This window comes from Typha angustifolia, chromosome 1 (genome assembly GCF_048772165.1).
Source record: "Typha angustifolia cultivar Huaian chromosome 1, ASM4877216v1, whole genome shotgun sequence".
NCBI lineage: Eukaryota > Viridiplantae > Streptophyta > Magnoliopsida > Poales > Typhaceae > Typha > Typha angustifolia.
Window position 1 is genome coordinate 7,478,117 of NC_133239.1, and position 6,381 is coordinate 7,484,497.

The following is a 6,381-nucleotide window of genomic DNA, read 5'->3' on the forward strand; positions in this document are numbered from 1 at the left end:
AGGCTTAGCAAAAAATCAAAACGAGCTTCTCGGCTATCCTCTCCTCCTTTACCACCTTGAAGTATTTCTCTCCGCCATTTAGAGAGCCAGTAAAGGTTATGCATCGGAGGGCTTCATCGACTCACTAATGGATGTCGTCTTGGTAGTATCGAAGGAGATTCTAAAGAAGAGGCGTTCTGACAAGGAAAAGATGAAGATCATCTGAAAGAAGAATAGTAGGGGAGATGTTGCCAGCATGCTGCGTGACATGGAAATTTCCACCCCTGATTAATGATCAGTGTTGTCTGGAATGGCCGTTGAGCGTCTAAGCATGACGCTCGCAATTGGGTTCTAGAATCCATCTGAAACTCTAACCTTGTATTATTTTGTTATTTGAAAAGGCCTTCGTTTTTTTCCCTTTCTTTTTTTTTTTCTTTTTTTTTTTTTTTTTTTTGTGTAGTAACCCCAAATTAATGCTGCTGATATTGATAATGATAATGATACTATTATTATTATTAAATTTTAATAATACTGATCCTATATTTAAATTTTTAATTTTTAATTTTTAATAATAGTAGTAATATTTGTACTATCAATAGTACTATTACTTGTAAAATATGGTGATAATGGATAAACAATAAAGCTATCAGTAAAATTTTCTTTGTATTTTATCTCATTCTGAAAATTATCTTTCCTGTTTGTATTAGTTGTCTTTTTCTCTCCCTTTTACTTTTCATTCCACTCCCACGGCACCCCCAACAATATTGACTGAGCTAAAAGCAACATCGTTTATGTTTTTTTCGCTCCTCTCTTTTCTATTGTGTTATCTTAAGAGATTGTGTCGAACCTAGAGAATTAATCAAGAAGTGTGTTAGTCATGAAATTATCAACGAAGATATTATTAGTCTTATGTATGTTATGTTAGAAAATTTGTGAACAAAATCATATGCAATTATGATGTACAAACCTTAGAATTCACGTACATATGGTACAAAGGGGCGTATTTCTAATAGTTATTTTCGAAACAAACTTTATTTCTAAGTTCAAATTTAGCCTTTAATCAATGGATGGCCAATTCTTCACACTAAATCAAAAAAAAAATTCCCAATCAATGATGGACAATGCTCAAGAGAAAGGGAGTTTAAACAACTTGATTGAAAGCTTGGTTCTGTTATCCCTCAATTATATCTCACACTCACCTTAAAACACCCACAGTGCTCATAATGTTCACTACTATCTACCAATGCGCGTAATGTTCACTATGATCAATATCCTTCTCTCTTCCTCTTCCTATTCTCAGCACTTTCTCTTGGTCTATCAGCTAGACCATAGTTTGGAAGAGGGGATATTCAAGGACTACCACCGACGAGCTCGAACCTGTACAAGGAAGCAAGATCAAAGGTTCGTGCTTGCAACAAGGCTTGTAACAACAAGTGTAGATCCAACCTTAAGTGCGATTGAAGTAATCCTAAGCCTATTACCGCTATGTTTGTTGTGTGCAATATATTATGTGGGCAGTGCGTTAAAAAAGCGGTGTAAGCACTTCTTGAATATTGGACGATCCCAAAACCAACTAAAGAACTGTTTGTTTTCTTATATATTTCAAAAAACTACATAAAATTACAACGGATGTTATCTGAAAACTAATTTTGGTTTATGAATTCTATAATATGGTTTTTCTTAAGTGTCAAGTTAGGCTCGTCTGCAGCATTTTAACATCCATTCAGATTAAGTGGTAGTCAAACGACTCGAACCAACATCTCCAACATCATAGAACTACTTGAAACCAAACTTCTCCCAAAGTGTTTAGGTATAAATAAAGCACTTGTCACTGAATTTGACCGCAGTTTACTACATGCCAAACTAACATGCACTTGTTAGCTTAAATAGTTGTAACATGCATCATAACTTACCTATTTCGTTCCTTATTAAAATTTCATTTCAGGAATAACTTTCTTTTATTCTGAAATATAACTTCTTATTTTAAAATGACTGTTAAACATTATAATAACCTCATTCTAAAATATAAATATTATTTAATAAATTACATCTTATATCACACACAATAACTCAATTACTAATTTACCCTTAATATATATCCTATCGACTAATTTTATATAAAATCAAAGAGTATTGACGATAATTTTATAAAAAATAAAATATATTATTTAATACTTTTTTTCACTTTTTATCACATTAAGATAATTATTACATCCTTATTTTAGAATATAAGTGACATAGAATACTTATTCCTAGAATAAAGACCCATCTTAAAAATAACAAAGAAGAATATCTATTCTATAATTGATATTGTTCCTAGAGTAAACGAGGCATAAAATTTGAGAACAAATTTATTTCACAAAAAAATTCATCTCCGTATCAAGAAACATATCCCAATCAAATCCAACAAGCATTCCAAGTTACATGTGCTAATTTCATATCTAATTTTTCCTTACTTGAGATACCAAATAAATAAAAAATATCAATTTGATTTCATTTAAATCCTAAATAGAAACGATCAAACTAAATATCTCATTTATCTAAATAATTATCTCTAATTCCTTTTTTTATTTATTTTATAAATTTTGAGCTTTACAATTTGGGACTGGACTTGGTCTAGTTCATGTTCGAGCTAAGTTTCGATGTAATAAATCAAGCTAAAAAAAGAATAAGCTAGGCACAACATGACTGGCCACGATGTGGCCTACCTCGTGCCCAGCGTTCACTACATGCAAGGGCTATAGTGGAGGTGCCACGCACCCCATCAAGCCCCACTGTTTAGCGTCGTGGCAACGCGTGGAGGTGGGACTAAGCCCATCGGCCGCTCCACCATCGCCACGTGACCACGCTGCTCTCCTTTTCTCTCTCATTTTCTTTCTCTCTCTCTCATTCTCTTGACTTTTCCCTCTCTCTCGCATTGTCTCTCTCTCTCTCTTCTTCTACTTCTGCCGTGAGCTTCAAACCGCCGAGAAAGTCATCGTCGGCACTCTCTCGCATATGAGATTCCCTCCCCCCCCCTCTCTCTCTCTCTCTCTCTCTCTCTCTCTAACCTTCTCTTTCTCTCTTATTATCAAGCTCGGGGCTATAGGAGAACCGAGCTCAAGCTACTAGTGAGAGGCCAACCGCTAAGTGGCCAACAATGGTCATTCCCTTCCTTTGCAATGCAGCTCTCCTCCCCCTTTTCTTCTTCTTCTTCTTCTTCTTCTTCTTCTTCTTCTTCTTCTTCCTCTTCACTATTTTTCTCCTTCCTCAATTGTGAGCTACAGTGCTGGGCCTATCCTTCCTCAATTGTGAGCCCGACACTAAGTTGCAGTAGGAAGGCTTTCATTTTATTTTAAATATTTTTATTTATGATAATTAGTTATTTAATTATTGTAGCTAATCTAAATTATAGTTATTCCATAAATTAATTTGATTAGACTGATCTTGGATATGAATACATTAATATTTAGAGATGATTAGATATAACTATATTAGTATGACTTTATATTGAGATGATCCCTAGCATAAGTATACGTGTGATATACTAGCATGAGTATGCATATGATAGATATATGATAAAGATTGCATCTTATCATTTTTTTAATCTTGTTACCACTTAAATTTCTAAGAAGTATGACTTGTTATAGTACTAGATAAATACATATGATATGTCATCTAAAAGGAAAGCATGAGTTTTCATGAATAGAATAGTTGATAAAAAGCATGATGATAATCGAGTAGGCGTGAAAGTTAGAGCGTGCTTAGAGTTGATTGATCGTTTGAGATATTCATGATCCTATAACCTTATATCTAAAGTCAGTAATCTGTGTACGCAGTAGACATTTGGACACGTGTCATTTGTTTGGGCATATGTGGCAAATTATCCTCATGTGATTTTTATTAGCTAGTTGGGTGCCCGAGTCTAGATGATGACGATACCCTTAACAATTGGTAAGGTATAATTATATAATTGAGAGAGCCTTAACGGTTGGTAGGGTATACTCTAAGCTTTTAGGCTGGATTATGAGACCGAGTACCAAATGTTGACTTTTGTATAGTAGTCTACTATGATGATGTCCTATTGATATGGCGTTTATTGTGATATTGAAAATTATATATGATTCCATTATCATTTGATATATATGATTATCAAATAGTTATCATACTTTAGATATGATTTCATTTGATGTCATAGTATAGTCATGGTCAACATGATAACATTTATTATATGTGTTATGATAATGGTATGTTTAGAGATTTATTTATATATATTATTGAGAATAATATATTTGATCAGTCATGGCATGATATCTACTATATATTTAATATTATTGATGATATGTTATATGCTCATTCATAGCATGAGTTATTCATATTATTCAGTATATAATTTATTCTCTATTTGGCATCACTAATTCGGGATAAAGTCTCTTCACTTAGCCTTTAGCTTATGACCTCTTTATTTCTCCTTTTCAAAAACCTAGGTAAACAAGTGGAACATGATACTCCATTAGAGACCTTGCTAGCGATTAAGGAGTAGAGTATGATTAGTGTTGTATGCTAGATGAGTTATATTATATGATATATCAAATGACTTTTAAAATGATGTCTTTATCTTTGTCTTACTATAAACATGTGACTTTGTACTTAAAGTATTATATATATACAACTATTGTGTATATATAATAGTGAGATACTTTTGATGATATATTGTGGCCTGTGTGGGGCCCTATTAGAATTATCAATGTGTTGATACCTAGATATGAGTTATTCTTAGTTTAGATGTTGTGGATAAATTATGGTGTTGATACAATTTTTATTTTATTGTCAGCAATTAACCAAGTTGTCAAGTGCCTTACACGTGTCATGTGGGCTCATGCCATGCATGTGTTTAGGGTTTGGGTGTTACATTTGGCTTGAATAATAATTAGGGCTCAATTCGATCGAGCTTCAAACTCATGAGGTAGTTCTACAACTTTACTCATGGAAGTGTACAAAAATAAGGGAGTTAATTGTAACACCCGCCACCAAACTCGTGCCCCTCACGTGGGTAGAACCGTGATTACCATGTGCCTACTGGTCAATGTTTTAACACAATTATAAAAAAAAAGTCCACATTTTCACAAATAATACAGACAGAAAAAAGTCCATAACACCAAGACCACGTAGGAACAACAAGCCCTCTTGCTTAATTTACATGAATAGAATAAAATAAAATAAAAGATAAAACACTAGTCTTCGCTAGATCCTCCATGGGTCTGAGTCATTTACTAATCTGAAAATAATTTCACCTAACAGTGCTAAGCATAAAACCAAGAAAGTATCTATTACTATAGTCTAAAAGTAGTGCAATAAATGATACAACAATAAGTAAATATCAATATGCACATCATAATCCAATTAATGCATCAGTATCTCATACTCAACATGTTTATCTAATATGCACATGCGTTAGCAATCGATAACTATCATGCATCAATCTGGACTATCAAGTCCTTAAACTCGAGCTCACATCGAGCTTCGCCCATATGCCATGTCAATATTATGCCACATGATATGCATCATCTCAAACTTGGTCATTGGCTCATGCAAAACTACGCTCGTAGGCCACATTAATATTCACACCCGATCACACATATACCTTTAAGGGAGGGTAGATACTAGTGGTAAAATTGCCAGCTCATCACCTAGCGAACAATATGACCGATTATTTGTCATCGTAGACTAAGGACCTCAGTCGTAAACTTATAAACTTATCACAAAGGTCAATATCACATATCGATACTATCATCTGAGCCTTCAGCTCCACATCATCACACCACCGTACGAAAATCATGAGTTATGACTTTCATCTATTGACCTAAAATCGCCATCACTTGACAAAATGGTTACCTAATTGTCTATGATCAACAAACTAAGACCTCAGGCATAAGCGCTAACATAGAATTAATATTATTATTAATTAAGGTTCAAATTTGCCAATGATAATTAAATAAAAAGATCGAAGAATATGAAACAAATTAAAGAGTCATTAGGTTACTTGGGCCGACTCAAAGCCCGAAAAATCTAACACAAATCCAATAAGAATGGGCCCAAAGCCCCAAAGCCACAATATTAACCCACCAAGGTCGGGCTGTTGACAAGCATTTTGACTAGTTCAAAATAAAATATATAATCTACATATATATAACATATCTCTAATATTATAATTGTAATTACTTATAAATTATACCTAGTTAATTATCATATATTTGCTTACATTATCAGTATTATAACAAGCAAACTCTTATCACATATATACATAAGGTTCTAAACTTTTATAATTACATAATTACCATTGAGACATAATTATCATCTTAAAATATAAATATGTTAAGTTTCATAATATTTTACTGGCATCCTATATAAAGACCCATAAGA